Genomic DNA, 26357 nt, shown 5'->3' with positions numbered 1-26357 from the left:
ACAGCCCCTAGTTTTTATTTACATGCTCTTTATATTCTTGCAAACCTATCCAACAGCACCTACAAAGTACTTCTAGTTTCATACTTGTTCTAGGTAAAGCGAACGTTAAGCGTGCATAGAGTTGTATCGGTGGTCGATAGAACTTGAGGGAATATTTGTTCTAACTTTAGCTCCTCGTTGGATACGATACTCTTACTTATCAAAAGAGGCTACAATTGATCCCCTATACTTGTGGATTATCAACTAGCATCACACAAAATCTCAAAAGGCAAGTTCCAATCAGGTGGTTGAACAACAGGTGCAGTAATTAAGGCTTTCTTTAGTGTTTCAAATGCTTCCATACAATCATCATCAAGCACAAAGGGAATATCCTTTTGCAAAAGATTAGTAAGAGGCCTCGAATTTTTATAAAATTCTTTGATAAACCTCCTATAGAAACCAGCATGACCAAGGAAACTACGAATATCTTGATATCTTTAGGACATGGCATTTTGTCAATTTCATCAACCTTGGCTTTGTCCACCTCAATGCCTCTTTCAAAAAATTTATGGCCCAAGACAACACCTTCATTAACCATAAAGTGGCACTTCTGCCAATTCAAGACAAGATTTGTTTGTTCACATCTATGCAAAACTTGATCAAGATTTCTTAAATAATCGTCGAAAGACTTCCCATAAACAGAAAAGTCATCCATGAAAACCTCAACAATCTTTTCACAAAAATCAGAGAAGATAGCAGTCATACATCTTTGAAAGGTAGCAGGTGTATTACATAAACCGAAAGGCATACGTCTATAAGAAAATGTTCCAAAAGGACAAGTAAAAGTGGTCTTTTCTTGATTAGATTGTAAAACAGGTATTTGTGAAAAGCCAGAGTATCCATCAAGGAAGAAAAAATGTGTGTGCTTAGATAATCTTTCTAACATTTGATCAATAAAAGACAAAGGGTAATGATCTTTTCTAGTAGCTTTATTTAATTTTCTATAATCAATTACCATTCTATAGACCATGACAATTCTTTGTGGAATAAGCTCATTCTTATCATTAGGAACAACCATAATACCTCCCTTCTTAGGGACACAATGAACAGGAATTACCCATCTACTATCAGCTATATGATAGATTATACCTGCTTGCAGAAGTTTCAATATTTCCGTTCTTACCACTTCTTTCATTTTCGGATTTAACCGACGTTGGTGATCAACAACGGGTGACTTGGTGATCAATAACTTCTTCCATATTAATCTTGTGCTGACATAGTGTAGGATCGGAAGTATGTCTAGGGGTATTAGACTACTTGACCAAATAAAAGTCTAGCGTTTTCCCAATTTTAGTTCTTTGTAGATTTTAGCAACTTAGCACAAGTCAAGCAAACAACCTACACATGCAATTCTAAGAGTATAGCAGTGGAATGTAAAACAATTGCATATGAAGGTAAAGGGAGGAGTTTGAGGAGGCAAACGCAATGTTGACACAGAGATTTTTTATCTGTGGTTCCGATAGGTGGTGCTATCGTACATCCACGTTGATGGAGACTTAAACCCATGAAGGGTAAAGGTTGCACGAGTCCACGGAGGGCTCCACCCATGAAGGGTCCACGAAGAAGCAACCTTGTCTATCCCACCATGGTCGTCGCCCACGAAGGACTTGCCTCACTCGGGTAGATCTTCACGAAGTAGGCGATCTCCTTGCCCTTACAAACTCCTTGGTTCAACTCCACAATCTTGACGGAGGCTCCCAAGTGACACCTAGCCAATCTAGGAGACACCACTCTCCAAGAGGTAACAAATGGTGTGTTGATGATGAACTCCTTGCTCTTGTGCTTCAAATGGTAGTCTCCCCAACACTCAACTCTCTCTCAGAGGATTTGGATTTGGTGGAAAAAAGATTTGAGTGGAAAGCAACTTGGGGAAGGCTAGAGATCAATATTTATGTGGTAGCAATGGAATATCTTGATCCCAACACAAGTATAGGTGGTTCTCTCTCAGAAAATGTATGTTGGAAGTGTAGGCATGTTCTGATGGCTCTCTCCACGAATGAAGAGTGGGTGGAGGGGTATATATAGCCTCCACACAAAATCTAACCGTTACACACAATTTACCAAACTCGGTGGGACCGAATCGTGAAACTCGGTCAGACCGATTTAGTTCATAATGTGATCGTTAGGAATTTCGGTGGGACCAACATGTCAACTCGATGGGACCGATATTGTTAGGGTTAGAGCATAAGGTAATCTCGGTGAGACCGATTACACAAACTCGGTGAGACCGATTTTTGTAATAGACAAACAGAGAGTTGGTCAGGCCAACTCGGTGGGACGGATTCGCTCATCTCGGTTGGACCGAAATGTTACGAAAGGGAAACAGAAAGTTTGCATTGCAATCTCGGCGGGACCAATCGCTCATCTCGGTTGGACCGAAACATTACGAAGGGCAACAGAGATATTACAATCCCATCTCAGTGAGACCAAGATCCCTATCGGTGAGACTGAAGAGACTAGGGTTTCTGGCAATGGCTATGTCAACTGAACTCGGTGGCGCCGGATAGAAAGTTTCGGTGGGGCCGAGTTTGACTTTTGGTTTGATACATATGTGGATGTGAGAAAGTAGTAGAGGGTTTTTGGAGCATATCACTAAGCACTTTAAGCAAGAAACTCATTAAGCAACACCTCACCCCCTCTTGATAGTATTGGCTTTTCCTATGGACTCAATGTGATCTTGGATCACTAAAATGAAAAATGTAGAGTCTTGTGCTTTGAGCTTGAGCCAATCCTTTTGACATTAGAATTTTGAGGGGTCCATGTTTCTCATCCATGCCATGCCAAACATTGAGCTTTCCTGAAATATTTATCTTGAAATAGCATTAGCTCAATGAGCTATTATGTTGTTAGGAATTACCAAAACCACCCAGGGATAGTTGCACTTTCAATCCCCCCCCTTTTTGGTAATTGATGACAACATATAGATCAAAGCTTTGACGAATGATAATAAGATTGGAAAACATCGTCGCTTTGAGAAGTATGTGATAAGCAAGATCTCCCCCTAAATTTGTGCACTATTTAAATTTGCTTTGGACTGCAAATGCACAATGTGTTAGGATCATGGGTTACTCTTTCATGTCACATACATCTTGGTGGAGCGCTAAAAATGATAATAATTGAACACATGCACTCATCACCAAGCAAAGTGAATGATCATATAAGGATATAAGAGATAATATCTTCCAACAAGCATTAAGGGTAGCATATGATCAAACACATGATCAAACAAGTAAACAAGTAGCTCCCAAGCACACAATCAAGAAGTTCAACCAAAAACAAGAGAGATAAAAAGCAACACTCTCTCGAAGCCTATGATCTATACATTTTCTCCCCTTTGGCAAGAAGTTACCAAAAATTTCAAAAAATGCATAGTGCTAAACGTCTCTCAGGCTTGGTCTTCATGAGGTGGCATAGAGATGACACCAAGGACGAAAGCGTCTGTAGATGTAGTTGGAGCTAGTGGAGTGGCTGCCTGGTGGTACTGAAGCTGTGGCTGCTGGTGCAGATGTAGTAGCTCTAGTATCTGCAATAGGCACTGCAGCAGATCTCTGTCCTCTGGGCACTCTAGCAAAAGCATCTGTAGTAGAATTGCCCTTCTTCTCCTCCACTTCCTCCTGAAGTTGCTCAACTGCAGTTTGGATCTCAGTTACCTTGACATCAAGAGCATAGAATTTCTGCTCAATGATCCTCTCCAAGCTCTCCTGGTTTTGAGTCAGGGTGGCCAAGCCCTTATCAATCCTCAAGGTGGAGGCAATCACATATCCAAGCTGATCTTGCTTGCTCTTCAGGAACAGTTGAGATGCCTCTTCAGCAGTTGGCATCTTTGCAGCTTTCTCTGCCCTTGCCTTCTCTCTCTTCTCATGTGCTTGAGCTGATGATGGTTCATTCTCATTCATAACAACAGTGTTGTCCTCAAAGTCCGGGTAGATGGGCAGGTGCTCCTTATCCAATAGATATTTGCATGTGCCCATCTTGGAGTTGATGAGCTCCTGAATTTGTGGGGCATACCCACAAGATCTCTTCTGATCAGCTGTTGTCCTTTTGATTGTCTCCACAATAAGACTCATGACTTTAAACTTTTGAGGCATATCAAACAAATGTAGCAAATTGATAGCATGTCCTCTGATCATCTTGTGATCACCTGACTTGGGTAGCAATGTGTGCCTTAGGATCCAGTTGATGGTAGGCAAACCAGACAACAAGAAGTGGATAGATCCAAACTTATGAGTCTCCAAAGCATCATCTGGGATCTCTTTGTACATGTGTGCCATAGTTTTATGGTCTTTCTTCTTCTCAGCATAAACATCCAAGTCATCTTCATTTTCTTCTAGGGCATTGATCAACTGAGCCCATTCTTCCATAGAGGATTGGTACCTAGTACCTTCTGACATCCAGATGATCTTCCCATCTGGGTAGAAGTGGGCAGTGGAGTAAAACTGCATGACCAGCTCATCATTCTAGTTGGTGAGCTTCTGGGCAACAAATGTATCAACTCCACATGATTTGAAGCTTTCATATACACCTGGATAGTGATCTTCATTCTCCTTGATGTAGTCCCAGTTAACCCATCTCATGTCACAGACAATAGGCTTCTTGTCAAGCAAAATTGTCTCATAAAAGTCTTGTTGTTCCTTAGTGTGAAATCTATAGACAACAGCAGTTCTTCTCCTGACAGCATATGGATCAGACTGTCTCCATAATCTCAGTCATGAATCCTTCCTGATTTTCATGTTCTCTGCAACAAGATGTGCATCATTGTGGTCAAGGATCGGGCTTTAGTTTTCTCAAAACAAGTGAATCATCTTCTTCTGCAGCTTCAGGCACTGGGGCCTTGTTCTTCTCCTCAGCTGGAATACTTCTAGTGTTCCTCTTGGGTTTAGGCTTTTGAGCTGGAGCAGCAGCCTTGGGAGCAGCTTTGGGCTTAGAAGCAGCCCCTGATCTGATTGCATCTCCCATGAGTTTCTGAGCCTTTGGAGCTGTAGCAGCATCCTCTTCCTCTTCATCATCTGATCTCACCATTGTGGACTTTCCAAGAACTTTGGTTGTAGTTGTTCTTGCCCTCTTCTTTTTCTTGTCTTCACCAGCTGCTTCTTCTTTAGATTCAATGGTGAACTTCATAGTTTCACCTATGTCAACCTTCCTGGGTTTGGACGTAGGCACTCTACTGGCAGGTGCCTTCTTGTCATGCCTGGTTTAGTTGCAGAAGCTGTGCCATACTCATTTTTCAGCACCTTTTTCCTTGAAGTGGCCTCATCCTCAACAACAATATAATCTTCATCCTCTGAATCAGAAGTTTTCTTCTTCCTTGTCCTGGTAGTTGCCTTTGGCAAGTTACTGGGTGTGCTCCTGCTGCCCTCATCATAGCTGCTTGAGGGACTAGTGCCCTCACTCAATTGAGCTTGCTCTTCAGACTTGTTCTGGCTACCACTTTGATCAGACATCTCTGCAAACTCACTGATAGCAGACCCTGTGAAACAGATGACTCAAAGTGCAGAGTTTTGCAAAACAGATGACTCAATACTTAGTTTTAGTTCTCCACAGAAAGCATTTCGGAGCTATTGATTTGTAAACTCGGTGATACCGAAGCAGCTTTTGGAACCTAAACTAGTGAACTCGGTCAGACCGAGTCACAGTTTGGTGGTACCAAGACTGCTAGGGTTTCACAGAAAATCGAACTCGGTCACACCGATTTGCAATTCTCGGTTAGACCGAAAATCGCATGTGCAATGGCCTAAGACAAATCTGTGAGACCGATTTCAACAATTCGGTCGGTCTGAGATGAGTTCGGCGGAGACCTAACCCTAAATTTTCAAATCAAATCTAATCTACAAGATGTTTTCACTGGACAGGATGATTTCATACATGGCAAGAATCATGGCAAAGCAATGTGCTATGAATCGGAGTTAATGAATAGCACAAAGTATCAAGTTCATGCCCTAACTCGGTGATGAACTTGCTACGGCGGCAACGGCGGGGCAGATTGCCGTTGACGGCGGCGGAGACCAGCGGCGGGAGGTCACTGGCAGCAAGAAGACGATCTAGAGACCCGAAGAGGCAGAGCAGGTTACGCGCGGGTGAAGAGTTTCGGAAATTTTTCCAAAATTTGACCTGTCAGTATATATAACCTAACCCTGTCGGTGTGACCGAGTGGAACAACTCGGTGGCACCGAGATGCAAAACTGCAAACAGTTACTGCAACTCAGTGTGACCGAAAGGTTCTAATCGGTTGCACCGAGATTTAAAACCTAGAACAACTTAGTGATCTCGGTAAGACCGAAAAGGATGAATCGGTTAGACCGAAATGCACAAAGAGGTTTTGGAAGTTTAAGTCTATGACGAATCGGGGACTCCGAGTATTCATCACACAGAGTGGTTCGAATCTGACTTGATCAAACTTTGTGGTGTAGCATGAATAGAGTTTGAGATGAGGAAAGCATAGGTAGCTAGAGAAGGTTCTTAGGCATTCTTGTCCATCCACTTGGCAAAAGGAAAGAAGCCAAACAATCAAAACAACAAGTGGATGTCCACGAATGAGTAAAATATGCAACCAACATGCTCACACAATAAAATGGCAAATGAAATATGTGGCAAAGCATGCACAAACACTCTAGCATCTATCAAGCAATTGGCGATGACTAGGTCATCTATATATTTGTATATTGACTTAGGAGTCAAATGAGAACATTTGATCATAGGTCATACTCAATGTTTAAGCACAAGTGGGGTTACCACTTTTACATAAAGCATTGTTGTGTTCACACCATTAGAGTTGCTTTAGCTCAATTCTTAGAGTAAAGCTCCCCCTAGATGTGATATCCCCCCTAAGAGGGATGAACCAACCTTGGGTTTTGTCGATAATGACTTCATGTAGGTGTTGAAGATGTGGATGCTCAATGTTGATGTAGATCATTCGGAGCGATCCATTGGAGTGAGTTGCACTTTCAATACCTACACGGGTTAGTCCCACAAGGAACAAACAAGGATATCCATAGACATAGAGTGATGCACACACAAGATGATGTCCATGAAAGCATTAGGTTACCTTGTCCCTTGTCTTACCAACAAGAGGGTTTGTGACTCCTTGAACTAGTGCAAGATGTGGAAGTTGATTGCACTTGTCCTTGCCAAAATGATGTGAGTGAAGTTTATTGGCAGAGTCACCCTCAAGAACTCTCTAGTTCTTCTTCTTTGGGATCCACATCATCTTGATGGGAATCCTTGGAGTTGTAGTCATACTTGATGAAGTAGAACTTGATGTAGTCTTGGGAACCCACTTGACCAAGGCCTTAGGAGCTTCCTAAAATGCATCAATCTCCTCTTGAAGCTTGTCCTTGCCTTTTTGCTTGTGGTCTTGTGGTGGAAGATCATCTTGAGCTTGTGTCCCTTTGAAAGAAGTAGGATCGTACTTCTCTTGTTGAGGAACAAACTTCGTCTTGGGGTATTGATCTTCTTCCCACTCAACTCCATTGGCATTGAACTTTCGTTCAAAGCCAACACCTTGATTCTTCCGGTGCCTTCCTTGCTTGCGTACAATCTCCTCGAATTGCTTACTTCCGGCAAGGCTCTTGTAAACACCTTTCTCTATAATTCCCTTCAATAAGCTATTTTCTTGGTCAAGTGTAACTTGGCTAAGAGAATCATTAGTGGAATCAAGAGAACTACTAGAAGCAACAACATTGGATTTAGCATGATTATTGTTACTACTAGAAGAAGAATCTTTCTTGTTCTTGTTACTAGACTTGACTTGTGGCATGTAAGTAGATAAGAGTAAATGCTTGGCAATGTAAGAAGAACTTTTCTTGCGAAGATCATAATTGATTGCCTTTAAAAACTCATGCTCTTGCTCAAGGTTGAGCTTTTCAAAGCGTAACTTCTCATGAGTCTTTAAAAGTTCTTGATGATCTTCCAAGATAGTTTCATGAGCTAAGTTAAGAGTGTTTAGTTCTTTAGCTAGGCGCTCAATCTTCTCCTTATCATTGTCATTCGTTTTATCTTGATTAGCATGATTAATTGACGTTTTGTCATAGTATTCATCACTAGAGCTGTCAACAAGTAAATCATCATCACCTAACAAGTCATCTTCATCAATATTGAAATCAACATACTCGGGGTGTGATACCTTTCGGCCTTTAGCCATGAAGCATCTTCCAATTCCTTCATTTGGTGAGTCAAATATGTCGTAGGAGTTGGTTGACACAAGTGCTAGACCGGCAACACCTTCATCTTGAGTATATTCGGAGTCGGAGTGATAGCTTCTCTCGGAGTGAATGTCGGAGTCGGAGCTGGATACCCATTCACCAACATGAGCTTGATGTCTTCGTTTTGTGTAGCTCTTTGATGATTTATCCTTCCTTTCCGAATCCTTGCTTCTCCAGGATGTTCTTCGTTCATAACAATCATTTCTACTCCTTCTTTCTCTTGATGGTGATTCTTCTCTTCTACTCCTTCTTTTTGGATAATCTTCTCTTCTTTTGGAGGGAGTCGTACACTCATTGGAATAGTGTCTGGGTCTTCCACAATTGTAGCAATTACACTCACAACTAAAAGATCTTTTGTCATTGTAGGACCTTGACTTGGAACTTCTTTCCTTGCTTCTACTCTTGTAGAACTTGTTGAAGTTCTTCACCATTAGGCTCAATTCTTCATTGAAGGTTTGTTTCTCACTTGACGATGTGGGAGCTTCACATGAGGCTTTTTAAGCACCACTTGACTTGTTGTGGAGCTCTTCCTTATCCTTGAGTGACTTCTCATGAGCAACAATTCTTCCAATGACTTCCGTTGGCTTGAGATCTTTGTAATTGGGCATCATTTGGATCAATGTGCACACGGTATCATATTTTCCATCCAAGGCTCTTAGGATCTTCTTGATGATGAATTTATCGGTCATCTCTTCACTTCCTAAGCCAGCAATCTCATTTGTGATGAGAGAAAGCCTAGAGTACATTTTAGCGACGCTTCACCATCCTTCATTTTGAACTTGTCAAGTTGACTTTGAAGCATATCCAATTTGGATTCCTTGATGGAGTCGGTACCTTCGTGCATGCCAATCAAAGAATCCCAAATTTCCTTTGCATTCTCAAGACGGCTGATTTTGTTGAATTCTTCGGGGCACAATCCGTTGAAGAGAATATCACAAGCTTGAGCATTGTATTGCAGCATCTTCACCTCTTCTGCGGTAGCTTCACGGTTTGGTTCTCTCCCATCAAATAATTCACCTTGCAAGCCAATACACACAATAGCCCAAATGGCGGGGTTATGTCCAAGAATATGCATTTTCATCTTATGCTTCCAACTAGAAAAATTTGTACCATCAAAGTAAGGACCTCTACAGTGGTAATTTCCCTCGCTAGACGCCATACTCTCCTAGGTTGTGAAACCAAGGCTATGACCACCAAAAGCTATGGAAATCAAAGCAAATGGAGACCAAAGCTCTGATACCACTTGTAGGATCGGAAGTATGTCTAGGGGGATTAAACTACTTGACCAAATAAAAGTCTAGCCTTTTCCCAATTTTAGTTCTTGGCAGATTTTAGCAACTTAGCACAAGTCAAGCAATCAACCTACACATGCAATTCTAAGAGTATAGCAGCGGAATGTAAAACAATTGCATATGAAGGTAAAGGGAGGAGTTTGAGGAGGCAAACGCAATGTTGACATGGAGATTTTTTATCCGTGGTTCTGATAGGTGGTGCTATCATACATCCACGTTGATGGAGACTTCAACCCACGAAGGGTCCACGAAGAAGCAACCTTGTCTATCCCACCATGCCCGTAGCCCACGAAGGACTTGCCTCACTCGGGTAGATCTTCATGAAGTAGGCGATCTCCTTGCCCTTACAAACTCCTTGGTTCAACTACACAATCTTGACAGAGGCTCCCAAGTGACACCTAGCCAATCTAGGAGACACCACTCTCCAAGAAGTAACAAATGGTGTGTTGATGATGAACTCCTTGCTCTTGTGCTTCAAATGATAGTCTCCCCAACACTCAACTCTCTCTCACAGGATTTGGATTTGGTGGAAAGAAGATTTGAGTGGAAAGCAACTTGGGGAAGGCTAGAGATCAAGATTTATGTGGTAGGAATGGAATATCTTGACCTCAACACAAGTGTAGGTGGTTCTCTCTTAGAAAATGTATGTTGGAAGTGTAGGCATGTTCTGATGGCTCTCCACAAATGCCGAGTGGGTGGAGGGGTATATATAGCCTCCACACAAAATCTAACCGTTACACACAATTTACCAAACTCGATGGGACCGAATCGTGAAACTCGGTCAGACCGATTTAGTTCATAATGTGACCGTTAGGAATTTTGATGGGACCGACATGTCAACTCGGTGGGACCGATATCGTTAGGGTTAGGGCATAAAGTAATCTCGGTGAGACCGATTACACAAACTCGGTGAGACTGATTTTGGTAATAGACAAACAAAGAGTTGGTCACGCAAGCTTGGTTGGACCGATTCGCTCATCTCTGTTGGACCGAAATGTTACGAAAGGGAAACAGAGAGTTTTCATTGCAATCTCGGTGGGACCGATCGCTCATCTCGGTTGGACCAAAATTTTACGAAGGGAAACAAAGATATTACAATCCCATCTCGGTGAGACCGAAGAGACTAGGGTTTCTGGCAATGGCTATGTCAACTGAACTCGGTGGCGCCGGATAGAAAGTTTCTGTGGGGCCGAGTTTGACTTTTGGTTTGGGACATATGTGGATATGAGAAAGTAGTAGAGGGTTTTTGGAGCATATCACTAAGCACTTTGAGTAAGAAACTCATTAAGCAACACCTCACCCCCTCTTGATAGTATTGGCTTTTCCTATGGACTCAATGTGATTTTGGATCACTAAAATGAAAAATGTAGAGTCTTGTGCTTTGAGCTTGAGCCAATCCTTTTGTCCTGAGCATTTTGAGGGGTCCATGTTTCTCATCCATGCCATGCCAAACATTGAGCTTTCCTGAAATATTTATCTTGAAATAGCATTAGCTCAATGAGCTATATGTTGTTAGGAATTACCAAAACCACCCAGTGATAGTTGCACTTTCACATAGAGTGGGACTAATGCCCTTAAGATCATCAAGAGTATATCCAATAGCAGCCCACTGCTTCCTTAGAACTTTCAATAATCTTTCTTCTTCATGTTCTGAAAGGTTAGCACTAATAATAACAGGATATATCTTCTTTTCTTCAAGATAAGCATATTTCAAAGTGTCTGGTAATTTTTTTAGTTCAAACACAGGATTACCTTTAGGTGGAGGAGGACCTCCTAGAGTTTCAATAGGCAAACTGTGTTTAAGCAGAGGTTGTTGTTCGAAAAAAATTCTATCTATTTCATTTCTTTCGCGCATATGCAAATCATTTTCATGGTCTAGTAAATATTGTTCCAAAGGATCAGTAGGAGGCATAACAATAGAAGCAAACCAATAATTTCATCCTTACTAGGCAAATCTTTCTTATGAGGTTGTTTACTAAACTTGGAGAAGTTAAACTCATGAGATTCATCACCAAAGCTAACACCGACAATTTGTTTCTTACAATCTATTTTAGCATTGACGGTGTTAAAGAAAGGTCTACCAAATATAATGGGACAAAAGTTATCTTGTGGGGTGCTAAGAACAAGAAAATCAATAGGTTATTTTATTTTCCCACACAAGGCTTCAACATCTCTAAGAATCCCAATTGGTGACATAGTATCTCTATTAGCAAGTTTAGTAGTAACATCTATGTTTTCTATCTCAACAGGTGCTATTTCATCTTTAATTTCTTGATATAGTGAGAAAGGAATAGCACTTACACTAGCACCTAGGTCACAAAACCCATGATAACAATGATCTCCTATCTTAACTGAGACAACAGGTATGCCAACAACTGGTCTATGTTTATCTTTTCCTTAAGGTTTAGCAATTCTAGAAGCTTCACCACAGAAGTAAATAACGTGCCCATCAATATTATCAACTAATATATCTTTAACCATAGAAACACTAGGCTCAACTTTGATTTGCTCAGAAGGTTTGGGTGTTCTAACGTAACTTATGTTAACCACAATTGAAGCTTTAGCATCTTCCTTCATCCTAATAGGAAAAGGTGGTTTTTCAATATAAGCAGTGGGAACAACTGGATCAACATTGTAAATGATAGTTTCTTCTTTAGCTTTTACCGGTTCTTTAACTTCTTCTTTAATTGGTGGGTGATATTTAAACCACTTCTCCTTAGGGAGATGAACATGAGTAGCAAAAGATTCACAAAAGGAAACTACTATCTCAGAGTCAAGTCCATATTTAGTGCTAAACTTTTGAAAAGCATCGGTATTCATAAAAGACTTAACACAATAAAACTTAGGTTCAATACCTGACTCTTTACCTTCGTCGAGTTCCCAATCTTCAGATTGCATTTAATTCTTTCTAAAAGATCCCACCAGAATTCAATAGTTCTCTTCATAAAAGAATTAGTAACAAGAAGTATCGAGCATGGATTGGTCCTTACGAGAAAGCCGAGCACAAAAATTTTGAATAATAATTTCTCTCGAGAGCTCATGATTGGGGCATGAATATAACATTGACTTAAGCCTCCCCCAAGCTAGAGCAATACTTTCTCCTTCACGAGGCCAAAAATTATATATATAATTCCGATCACGATGAACTAGGTGCATAGGATAAAATTTCTAATGAAATTCCAATTTCAAACGGTTCCAGTTCCAAGATCCAATATCATCGCATAGCCTATACCATGTCAACGCTTTTACCTTCAAAGATAAAGGGAAAACCTTCTTCTTAGCTTCATCTTCAGGCAAAGCTGCAAGCTTAAATAATCCGCAAATTTCATCCACATATATCAAGTGCATATCTGGATGTTCAGTTCCATCTCCTCCATAATGATTAGCTAGTAGTTGTTCTAACATACCCGAAGGAATTTCATATTCAATATTTTCAGTAGGTGCAGCATGTTGAGGGGCAACTAATTGTGGTTTCGGTCAAGGTGAAGATACCCCTAACAAACCCCTCAAAGGATTGTTTTCCATAGTAGCAAGTGACAATAAATTCCAGCATGTAGTAATAGTGTTTCCTTACCAATTTCCATTTACCAAGAGCGCTACACTCCCCGGCAACGACGCCACAAAGTAGCCTTCATAACCCACAAGTATACCGGGTCAATTTTAGCCTTTTTGATAAGTAAGAGTGTCGAACCCAGCGAGGAGTGGAAGGAAATGACACGTGGTTTTCAGCAAGGTAATGTCTGCAAGTGCTAAAATTGTAAGTAGTGGAGTAGTTTGATAGCAAGATAATTTGTAACGAGCAAGTAACGATAGTAGTAACAAAAGTGCAGCAAGCTATCCCAATCCTTTTGAGGCAAAGGACAGGCCAAATGGTCTCTTATGGTAAGCAAAGTGTTCTTGAGGGTACACGGGAATTTCATCTAGTCACTTTCATCATGTTGGATTAATTTGTGTTCTTCGATAATTTGAGGGTGGACCGGTGCTTAGGTGCTATTCTTACTTGAACAAACCTCCTACTCATGATTAACCCTCTCGCAAGCATCTGCAACTACGAGAATAGTATTAAGAATAAATTCTAACCATAGCATTAAACTTATCGGTCCCTTACGGAATAGCGCATAAACTGGGGTTTAAGCTTCTGTCACTCTCGCAACCCACCATCTAATAACTACTCTGCATTCCCTTAGGCCCAAATATGGTGAAGTGTCATGTAGTCGACGTTCCCATGACACCATTAAGATAATGGCAACATACATACCATCAAAATATCGAACACATATCAATTTCACATGATTACTTGCAACATGATTTCTCCCGTGACCTCAAGAACAAAAGTAACTACTCACAAATGATAAACATGCTCAAGATCAAAGGGGTATTGAATAGCATAATGGATCTGAACATATAATCTTCCACCAAATAAACCATATAGTAATCAACTACAAGATGTAATCAACACTACTCGTCACCCATGGGCACCAATCTATAGTTTTGATACAAAGATTGAACGCAAGAGATGAACTAGCGTTTGAGAGGAGTTGGTGCTGTGAAGATGTTGATGAAGATAACCCTCCCCAAGATGGGAAAGTTGTTGGTGATGATGATGACGATGATTTCCCCCTCCGGGAGGGAAGTTCCCCGGCAGAATCGCTCCACCGGAGGGCAAAAGTGCTCCTGCCCAAGTTCCACCTCGAGGTGGCGGCGCTTCATACCGAATGTCCTCCCCTTATTTTTTCTAGGTCAAAATGACTTATATACCAGAAGATGGGCACAGGAGGTGGGCCGAGGAGGGCGGGTGGGTGGCCTCCTGGCGCGCCCAGGTGGGTTGTGCCCACCTGGTGGCCCTCCTATGGTACTTATTTTCTCCAATATTCCTTAAATATTCCATAAAAAATCCTCGGGCAGTTTCAGCTCATTTGGAGTTGTGCAGAATAGGTAGCTTGACGTATCTTTTTCAGGTCCAGATTTCCAGCTGCCAGAATTCTCCCCCTTGGTGCATACCTTGCATATTATGAGAGAAAAGGCATTAGAATTACTCCAAAAAGCATTATTACACACTAAAACAACATAAATAACAGTAGGAAAACATGATGCAAAATGGATGTATCAACTCCCCAAGCTTAGACCTCGCTTGTCAAGCGAAAACCGAAATCGAAAAACATGTCCACATGCTTAGAGAGAGAGGGGTGTTGATAAAAACAAAAATTCGGACATAGCAGCATCATGTGACTTATTATAACAGCCGCAAACTTTAGTATAAAACTTTTATTATAGAGCTTTTATCATAGACCTCTCATGAACTAGTGACAATTCATCACAACAATGAAGTATAAAGCATAAACTCTGGAAACCAACAAACTATGTTCGCAGTCAACTTTGCAACTACAATTCATCATCTTTTCAAGAAGGGTCACGTAACGGAGCCTTTAGGCAAGTCCACATACTCAACCATCATTTAGTCTTTTATGATTGCTAACACTCAGTGCGTACACATGAGCAAAATATTTCAACCGAACACAAAGAAAGATAGGGGCTTATAGTTTCGCCTCCCAACACACTCACCTTAAGGGTGATGTCAACAATAATAACTTATGCTACCCACATTCAGCTGGACATATGTGCCTAGATCTTTCCTCACCACATGATGCTACTCCGAACACCGGAGGAACACTTTGTTGCTACTGCTTTCTTCATGACTATGAGATTATACTAGACAGTTTTATTGCTACCACATTCAACTGGACAGTTTTATTGCTATTGCTTTCTTCATGACTATGAGATCGTGTTTGTTGGCTTGTCATAGATCGGGATTAGGGTTTGTCACTCCGTATTTCACAGAGGTATCTCTGGGCCCTCTCGGTAATACTCATCACTATAAGCCTTGCAAGCATTGTGACTAATGAGTTAGTTGTGGGATGAAGTATTATGGAATGAGTAAAGAGACTAGCCAGTAACGAGATTGAACTAGGTATGATGATACCGACGATCGAACCTCGGGCAAGTAACATACCAATGACAAAGGGAACAACCTATGTTGTTATGCGGTTTGACCGATAAAGATCTTCATAGAATATGTAGGAACCAATATGAGCATCCAGGTTCCACTATTGGTTATTGACCAGAGACGTGTCTCGGTCATGGCTACATAGCTCTCGAACTCATAGGGTCCGCACGCTAAACGTTCGATGATGATTGGTATTATGAGTTTATGTGATATGATGTACCGAAGGTTGTTCGGAGTCCTGGCTGTGATCATGGACATGACGAGGAGTCTCTAAATGGTCGAGACATAAAGATTGATATATTAGACAGTTATGTTCGGACACCAGAAGTGTTCCGAAGAAGTTTCGGATAAAACCGGAGTACCGAGGGGTTGTCGGAACCCCCCGGGGGGTTATTGGGCCTCATGGGCCAAGTGGTGGAAGAGAGGAGGCAGGCCAAGGTGGGGCGCGCGCCCCCCTAGCCCAAACCGAATTGGACTAGAGGGGCGCCCCCCTGAGGGAGTCCTGGATTAGGGGGTGTCCGAATGGCCGGACTATGACCTTTGGCCGGACTCCCGGACTATGAAGATACAAGATTGAAGACCCCGTCCCGTGTCCGGATGGGACTTTCCTTGGCGTGGAAGGCAAGCTTGGCGATACCATATGAAGATCTCCTCCCATTGTAACCGACTCTGTGTAACCCTAGCCCTCTCTGATGTCTATATAAACCGGAGAGTTTTAGTCTGTACGAAAAAACAACAATCATACCATAGGCTAGCTTCTAGGGTTTAGCCTCTCTGATCTCGTGGTAGATCCACTCTTGTACTACCCATATCATCAATATTAATCAAGTAGGAGTAGGGTTTTACCTCCATTGAGAGGGCCCGAACCTGGGTAAAAACATCGTGTCCCTTGTCTCCTGTTACCATCTGCCTAGACGCACAGTTCGGGACCCCCTACCCGAGATCCGCCGATTTTGACACCGACATTGGTGCTTTCATTAAGAGTTCCTCTGTGTCGTCGCCTTTAGGCTCGATGGCTTCTTCGATCGTCAATCACGACGCGGTCCAGGGTGAGACCTTTCTCCCCGGACAGATCTTCGTATTCGGCGGCTTCGCACTGCGGGCCAACTCGTTTGGCCATCTGGAGCAGATCGAAAGCTACGCCCCTGGCCATCAGGTCAGGTTTGGAAGCTTAAATTACACGGCCGACATCCGTGGGGACTTGATCTTCGACGGATTCGAGCCATGGCCGAGCACGCCACACTGTCACAATGGGCATGATTTAGCTCTGCCGCCGGACAACGCCCAGAGCGTCGCTCAGGTGCCCGCTCCGACCATTAGCTCGGAGCCTGCTGCGCTAGTCGGGGATGGACGGTTGGACGCCACCCCGGGAGCCGCAATCTCTACGGCAATAGAGCTGAATACCAGCCTAGTCCTTTACAGGGCCCGTGACTCCAAGGTGCCGGACTCCTCTCCGGACTCCGTATATTCCGCACCCCTTCCGATCGAACCCGATTGGGCTTCGATCATGGAGTTCACCACCGCGGACGTCTTTCAGCACTCGCCCTTTGGCGACATCCTAAATTCACTAAAGTCTCTCTCTTTGTCAGGAGAGCCCTGGCCGGATTACGGTCGGCATGGTTGGGATGCGGTCGACGAAGAAATTCAAAACCCACCCACCACCCACTTGGTAGCCACTATCGACGATCAAACCGACATGCTCAACTTCAACTCCGAAGACATCGACGGTATGGACGCCGATAAAGGAGACGAACAAGAACCAGCACCTATAGGGCATTGTAAAGCTGCCTCATCATATGATGTATACATGGTGGACACACCTAACAGAAATGACAACGAGGATCAAAAGGGCGCAACCAGGGATCGCTCCCTGGAAAAACAATCAAAGCGGCGGCGTAAGCGCAAGGCCAAGCCCCACCTCGACCAAGACCCAGCCATAGAGCAGGGTGAATCAACGGAAGACGAACATGCCATCGAGCAACCGTCCAAACAGGGCGCACAATCCGAACAGCCCATCCCTGGGAAAGATAATAGTCCGGACGACCTCACACCGGACAAATTGCTGGAACATCAGAACCTCCACCAAAGGCTCGTTGCCACTGCACGTAGCCTAAAAAAGCAGAAGTGGAGGCTCAAAACAGCGGAAGACGCACTCAGGATCAGATGGGGCAAAGTACTCAATACCGCACACAAATACGGCAACAGTCGTCATACAAAGAGCTATCCGAAGCGGAAACTACTTCCTAAATTTGATGAAGAGGACATAAAGCCCCAGCAGTCAAAAAATAAGGAAGCCAAAAGGCCGGATAGACGACCCCACGATCGATCTCAAGCAATGAAGGGCGCCGCACTCAATACGGCGCGTGACCCGTCCAAGAATTCGCATCAAAAAATTGGCCCAACCAGATCCATCTACGGCTGAGAAAGCAAGCTCCAGTGGGCAATGCAATGCAAAAAATATCCGAACATCGCGGCACACCTAAATACAGGGGCGCCGCGCATCCCCTATGTTTCACCGATGAGGTGCTGGACCACGAATTCCCTGCGGGATTCAAGCCCGTAAACATAGAAGCATACGACGGAACAGTAGACCCTGGAGTCTGGATCGAGGATTATATCCTCCACATACACATGGCCAGAGGAGATGACCTCCATGCCATAAAATACTTACCCCTTAAGCTCAAAGGGCCAGCCCGGCATTGGCTTAAAAGCCTTCCCGAAAACACCATGGGAGGTTGGGAAGCGCTCGAGGATGCTTTCCGGGCAAATTTTCAAGGGACCTACGTCCGACCTCCGGATGCAGATGATCTGAGTCATATAACTCAGCAGCCCAGAGAGTCAGCCCGGAAACTCTGGAACAGATTCCTCACTGAAAAGAATCAGATAGTCGACTGTCCGGATGCCAAGGCTCTAGCAGCTTTCAAACACAGTGTTCGAGACGAATGGCTTGCTAGACACCTCAGCCAAGAAAAGCCAAGAACAATGGCCGCATTAACAAGCCTCATGATCCGCTTTTGTGCAGGAGAGGACAGCTGGTTGGCAAGAAGCAGCACCAGCGACCCGAATACATCTGAACCCAGAGATGGGAATGGGAAACCGCGCCGTAACAAAGAACCGCGCTGGATAAAGGACAACAGCCTGATGAGCACGGCAGTAAACGCCGGATTCAAAAGCTCTCGGCAAAATCAGAAAAGGCCGCCCCCCAATGATGACAGGGACGAGCTATCCAACCTCAACAAAATCTTGGACAAAATATGTCAAATCCACAGCACTCCTGGGAGACCTGCAAACCATACCCATAGAGATTGTTGGGTCTTCAAGCAGTCCGGCAAACTCAACGCCGAACACAAGGGGCTCGACACACCAAGCGAGGATGACGACGCACCCCACAAGCAGAACACCGGAGAACAAAAGAAGTTCCCACAAGAAGTCAAGACGGTAAATTCACTTCAGATGACAAAAGGGAAAAATACAACGGCGCTTATGAAGACACGCGCCATACGGCCAGCCCCAGAGGAGCACCGCCACTGGTTGTTAAAACCAATCACCTTCGATCATCAGGATTACTCCAAAGGAGCCCGGGACACAGGCTGGACTGCCTTGGTCGTGAATCTGATTATTAACGGACTCCAATTTACAAAAGTACTTATGGACGGCGGCAGTGACTTGAACCTGTTATATCAGGACACAATCCGCAAACTCGGGGTAAACCCAGATATAATCCGACATGGCAACACTTCCTTTCAAGGAGTCACGTCGGGTCCAGATACCCAAAGTATGGGTTCCCTTCCGTTAGAAGTCATGTTTGGCTCACCCGACAACTTCCGAAGCGAAAAGCTAACATTCCACATCGCCCCGTTTGTAAGTCGCTATCAAGCGCTGCTGGGACATGAAGCTTTCGCCCGCTTTAATGCAATACCGCATTACGCATCCCTTACACTTAAAATGCCCGGACCAAGGGGCATCATTTCATTACAGGGGAATATAAAGTGACCCCCAAAGTATGGGCAAAGGTGCGGCTGCCTGGACAGCCGCCCACTAATCCAGCCCTACTATCCCGGACACGGCTCGACGAGTCCGGCGTAAACATGCTTAATAGCCGCATAACCCTATACAAGGGGCTCCGCGTGTTCACGCCCAGAGACAATATAGCTCAATTCTTGCTCCAACTATATTTTTTTTATTTTAATATAGATTTCTCGCACGTTTATTATTTACTAAAGTTCCTCTCTTTCGCAGACGAACATCGTGCTACGCCCGACGGAGACACAGGCGCAGACGTGCAGCAGGGACCCGTTTTAAGGATTCTTTTCAGATTAAGACCCTGCATAAACCTTTTTTACTGTCTCTTGTTGACAACATCCCCCGGTTTTCTCTATAACCGAGGAGGAGGCTGGCGTCTTGGCATGTGGGCATGCCAGAATTTTTGCGCGTACCTGGACACCAGGGGCTTTTTTACCAAGGGCTCTATTTCGGCCCGTCCTCATAAAGACCGAATACCTTAGGGAGTGTTCGGCGTCGCGAGTTTGGCCCTATATGCATCAGCTCCGAATCATGTCTTTGGTCAAATGTTGGGTTTGCCTGGCTCCTGTGTTTTGCTGCCTTACGTTCCGTCATATCGGCTAACGCGGCACCAGGAGAACTACTGCGATTGTGCCCCGGTTTGGCCAGGTGAGCACCTTAGTAGAGAAAGTCGAAAACTGACTGTCAACCACTCGATGACTTTCGAAATCTTTAGGATTCCTCCACATTAATGAAGGGCCGCTTCCCGGTCAGGCACACTCGCGCTTCGAATTCGGGTGAGCGTGGTGCCCCTAGGGGCTATTCAGTAGCCCCACTGTCAAACTCCTATGGCTAAGTGAAAGTGATAAAGCATTATAGTCCGGTTGCCTAGTTCGCCGCGCCACCACCTCCTTTATAGGACCAAGACATTGGATTAAGTGTGAAAAGGCGCCTTTTTGCGAACACCCCCGCATTCTATGCGTGGGGCCTGAAGCCAACGACTGCCATCTTTCATGTTATATACAAATATATACATTAAACGGTCGCACAGGAGGCATCATAATTCTTGCAAGCACAAGTATAAAAAGCTTTTTCCATCAAAATATTCGTTTTACAAATAGTATAAGCTATTCGAACACAACATCCTTCGAGCACTGCGACTCTATTAAACGAGCGCCATGGAGAACTTCCTCAAAATAGTGCTTGGCAGGTACTCGGCTTTCGTCCGAATCCCGGGATGCAACAACATTGGTCTTCATATCTGCCCAGTATGTTTTGACACGGGCAAGAGCCATCCATGCGCCCTCTATGCACGCCGACCTCTTCATTGCATCAGCATGCGGCACCGAACCAAGGAACTGCTGCACCAAGCCAAAATAACTCTTCGGCACCGGCTTCTCCGGCCATAGACGACTCGCAACATACCTCATGGTGAGTCCGGATAACCTGTTCAGCTCCGCCCAGGCGGCCAAACGGTCGGATACCAAAAGTGGGCGTTCTGGATTGTGGAACTGCGACCAGAAAAGCTCTTCCAATCCATGGTCACCTCGGCCGCAGAAGTGTTCGGTCGCGTCCGCCACACTAGCTGCCAAATCTAGATAAGTGTTTTCCGCACTCCACTGCCGGTCTAACGGAGCATACTTGGGGTCTCCGAACTTCATCTGCAGCATATAGGGCTTTCCAGACGTGATATCTCCGGCCTGGCACAGCTCCTCCTTCATAGCTCTCATTGCAGAGCGAGTATCCTTGGCTTTCGACAGTGATCTTTTCAAGGTCCTTCTGAGACGCCCTATCTTCTTGTTCAAGAAATTTACAGCGGTCGGTAGCATCCTTCAATTTTATGGCCATTTCGGCTACCACCTTTTTGATCTGGCAGTGAGCAGCCTGTTTGGCTTTTAGCTCTTCAGTCGCTTTAACGGCAGCCGCATCACTTCTCCTTGCTTGCTCCTTGGCTCGGGCAAGTTCCACCTGAAGGTTCTCCACGGCAGCAGCACCATCTACATTAAGCACATATATATATATATATATATATATATATATATATATATATATATATATATATATAAGGCCCGAGCATCGAGCTCCTATTACCAGGTGTCTTTGGAACATACCTTGTGCCTCGTCCAGCCGCTTATTTACAAGCGCAATGTCGGCATCTGCTACGTCAAGTTGCCGCTTTAGCTCGGCAGATTCATCAGTCCGGCTAGCCACCGAACGCCTCGCCACCTTCATAGAAAAGGCGACATATTATACCTGGGGTTATGATCCTCTGTGCGCCATCACTCTTGACGACACACAGAGTCTCAGGGGCTACTATTTATATAGGGCGCATTTAATATGCGACTCTACCAAAAGGTACAACTTTTTGCGTACCTCAAAGCATGTTAGCAAACTCTTGGCAGACTCGTACAATCCGCTTTCCGCGGATGAAACCCTTACAATCACCGTATTCATCAACATACGGTGTTCTTCTGAGATGGACGCCCTACCAAGCAGATCCTTCAGCCCCTCCGACTGTGCACCAGAGGGTGCCGAACTAGCCTGACCACCTTTTTCAGGGTCCGGACTTGGGAAAACCCTCCGAGATGACACCTCGGGGTCGCCTGCCTCGTGAGACGGTGCAACAAGAGGAGGCGTTTCGCTCTCTATCATCTTCGGACGAAGATCCCCTGAAGATGAGCTCTGCTGAGAAGGGTTGAGATCCGAACTGCAAGGTAATGTTTCGGTCACTTTCCTCAGAAATAAGACAGGAGTGTCATTTATTATGGAACCCCTCCCTTCACTTACATCTCGGGAGAGAGTGGGTCCCCTTTAGGGGGCGATTCGGCCGGGGCGTTCTCCGGTGCCGAACCCTCTGGTGAAGATTTCTTCCCCCTTTTTGAGGCCATCACCTCCGGGTCTTCAGAGGCAGTCCTTTTCTTTCCCTGGTCAGGGGAATTCTTGATTCTTCCCTTCCTAATAGCCTCCTTTGCGGAGGCAGTAGCTCCTTGGTTCCCCCCTTCGCCTTCCTCCAAAAGCGCGACCTCCAGCATCCTGGTTAGCATGGGACTCGGCGCGGTCTCGGGCAGGGGGGCTGGACACCTGATAAGCTTTGCCTTCACTATCCACTCCAGTTCAAAGGACAACTCTGTTAAGGGTAATTTTGTGATGAAAATACGGATGGTGTGTCCAAACACAGGGCTACTTACCTTAGCATCCGGGCGATTGCAGCTCAGACCTGCGTCCTCGGACAAATCCGGACACCTTGCTTGTGATCTGAAGAACAATTTGTACATCTCCACGGGTGTCGCACCCACGAAATGTTGGAGGACTCGCGGTCCCTCCGGATTAAATTCCCGTAGGCGGAGAGGTCGACGTTTGCAGGGCAGTGTGCGGCGAATCAGCATGACTTGCGCCACTACGGTCAAATTGATATCTCTTTCTAGAAGATCTCGAATGCGGTCCTGTAGCAAGGGCACGTCTTTGGGCGGCCCCCAAATAAGTCCTTCATTAACCCATGATGCTAGCCGTGGTGGGGGACCCGAGCGAAAAGTAGGTGGCGCCACCCATGTGGTGCCCCTGGGGGCTATGATGTAAAACCAGTCCCGTTGCCATAAGCCGAACTCCTATTGAAAAGAGCCTTCGGGCCATGGAGCGTCGTCCATCTTGCTTATTATAGCTCCTCCACACTCAGCGTGCTGCCCCTCGATTATCTTCGGTTCCACCTTGAAGGTTTTTAGCCACAATCCGAAGTGAGGAGTGATATGGAGGAAGGCCTCACACACGACAATGAATGATGAGATTTGGAGGATGGACTCCGGAGCTAAGTCGTGGAACTCCAGCCCGTAATAAAACATAAGCCCCCTCACGAAGGGATCAATCGGGAAGCCTAGCCCCCGAAGGAAGTAAGATGCGAACACCACGCTCTCACCGGGCTGGGGAGCGGGAATGGCCTGCCCTTGAGCAGGCAGCCTATGCGAGATTTCGCTGTTAGATACCTGGCATCTCTCAGCTTTCGCACATCTTCTCCGTAACGGAGGAAGGCATCCACCGGCCTTGAAGGTCGGAGCCGGACATCGTCGAAGGTCTGAAGCGCCTAAAACTAGAGCTTTGGGTGTTGGAACTCAAAGCAAGGGGCGGATTCGATTGGATTGAGAAGAAGGGAGCCGAGCCTTGGTCCCTTTATAAAGGAGTTGAATACCAAGAGCCCTCCCCGTAACCGTTTGAGACTCGCTTTCAATTAGGGAGTCATACCAAAGGCGCGGTTGGGTTACCCACGCCCGTATTGATGAGAATCCCGGAATAAGGGGACACGATCTCTGCTTTGACAAGACGAGCCAAGGAAACCGCCTCGCTAAACGCGCTGAGGTGGAACAGTAAAACGATTCGAATAAAGGCCTGGCCGTGACATAGCGCTACGGAATACGTCAGCAGATTAGATTTGTGCAGATATTATTCTCTCTACAGTGGCATGTGGAACTTATTTTGCAGAGCCGGACACTATCCTGGTGTTCAACATCTTCTATGAAGTATTCGGAGGAGGAACCCGCCTTGCAATGCCGAAGACAACTTGCGCGCCGGACTCGTCGTCATTGAAGCCTGGTTCAGGGGCTACTGAGGGAGTCCTGGATTAGGGGGTGTCCGGATGGCCGGACTATGACCTTTGGCAGGACTCCCGGACTATGAAGATACAAGATTGAAGACCCTGTCCCGTGTCCGGTGGGACTTCCCTTGGTGTGGAAGGCAAGCTTGGTGATACGATATGAAGATCTCCTCCCATTGTAACCGACTCTGTGTAACCCTAGCCCTCTTCGGTGTCTATATAAACCGGAGAGTTTTAGTCCGTAGGAAAAAACAACAATCATACCATAGGCTAGCTTCTAGGGTTTAGCCTCTCTGATCTCGTGGTAGATCCACTCTTGTACTACCCATATCATCAATAATAATCAAGCAGGAGTAGGGTTTTACCTCCATCGAGAGGGCCCGAACCTGGGTAAAAACATCGTGTCCCTTGTCTCCTGTTACCATCCGCCTAGACGCACAGTTCGGGACCCCCTACCCGAGATCCGCCGGTTTTGACACCGACACCCCCCCCCCTTTCCTTCTCTCCTTCCCCTCCTTCTTTCCCCTCCTAGTTGGACTAGGAAAGGGTGAACCTACTCCTACTTGGAGTAGGATTCCCCCTTAGGACGCGCCCCTTGAGGCCGGTCGGCCCCCTCCTCCACTCCTTTATATACGGGGGAGGGGGCACCCCATAGACACACAAGTTGATCAAGTTGATCTTTTAGCCGTGTGCGGTGCCCCCCTCCACAGATTTCCACCTCGGTCATATCGTCATAGTGCTTAGGCGAAGCCCTACGCCTATAACTTCATCATCACTGTCACCACACTGTCGTGCTAACGAAACTCTCCCTCGGCCTTAGTTGGATCTAGAGTTCGAGGGACGTCACCGAGCAGAACTGCAGATCGTGAAGGTGTCGTGCGTTTGGTACTTGATCAGTTGGATCGCAAAGACGTTCGACTACATCAACCGCGTTACATAACGCTTCCGCTTTCGGTCTACGAGGATACGTGGACACACTCTCCCCCTCGTTGCTCTACATCACCTAGATAGATCTTACATGATCGTAGGATTTTTTTGAAATTACTGTGTTCCCCAATAGTGGCATCCAAGCTAGGACTATGCGTAGATGTTATATGCATGAGTAGAACAGAAAGAGTTGATGACATACTTTGATTCGGTGGTATTGTTGGATAAAGCGGCCCGGACCAACATTACATGACCGCGTTCATGAGACTGGTTCTACCGACGTGCTTATGCACATAATGGCTGGCGGGTGTCTGTTTCTCCAACTTTAGTTGAATCGGGTGTGGCTACGCCCGTCCTTGATGAAGGTTAAAATAGCACACTTGACGAAAAATCATTGTGGTTTTGATGCGTAGGTAAGAATGGTTCTTGCTAGAAGCCCGTAGCAGCCACGTAAAACTTGCAATAACAAAGTAGAGGACGCCTAACTTGTTTTTGTAGGGCTTGCTGTGATGTGATATGCTCAAGGCATGATGTGATATAAATTGTTGTATGAGATGATCATGTTTTGTAACAAAGTTATCGGCAACTCGCAGGAGCCATATGGTTGTCGCTTTATTATATGCAATGCAATCGCCATGTAATTGTTTTACTTTATCACTAAGCAGTAGCGATAGTCATAGTAACAATGGTTGGCGAGATGACAATGATGCTACGACGGAGATCAAGGTGTCGCGCCGGTGAAGATGGAGATCATGACGATGCTTCGATGATGAAGATCATAAACACAAGATGATGATGGCCATATCATGTCACATATTTTGATTGCATGTGATGTTTATCTTTTATGCATCTTATTTTGCTTAGTACGGCGGTAGCATTATAAGATGATCCCTTACTAAATTTCAAGGTATAAGTGTTCTCCCTGAGTATGCACCATTGCTATAGTTCGTCGTGCCGAGACACCACGTGACGATCGGGTGTGATAAGCTATACGTTCACATACAACGGGTGCAAGCCAGTTTTGCACACGCACAATACTCGGGTTAAACTTGACGAGCCTAGCATATGCAGATATGGCCTTGGAACACTGAGACCGAAAGGGCGAGCGTGAATCATATAGTAGATATGATCAACATAGTGATGTTCACCATTGAAAACTACTCCATCTCACGTGATGATCGGACATGGTTTAGTTGATTTGGATCACATGATCGCATAGATGATTAGAGGGATGTCTATCTAAGTGAGAGTTCTTAAGTAATATGATTAATTGAACTTTACTTTATCATGAACTTAGTACCTGATAGTATTTT

Source organism: Triticum aestivum, chromosome 5B (genome assembly GCF_018294505.1).
Source record: "Triticum aestivum cultivar Chinese Spring chromosome 5B, IWGSC CS RefSeq v2.1, whole genome shotgun sequence".
NCBI classification, from domain to species: domain Eukaryota; kingdom Viridiplantae; phylum Streptophyta; class Magnoliopsida; order Poales; family Poaceae; genus Triticum; species Triticum aestivum.
Note: the sequence above shows the minus strand (reverse complement) of the source record.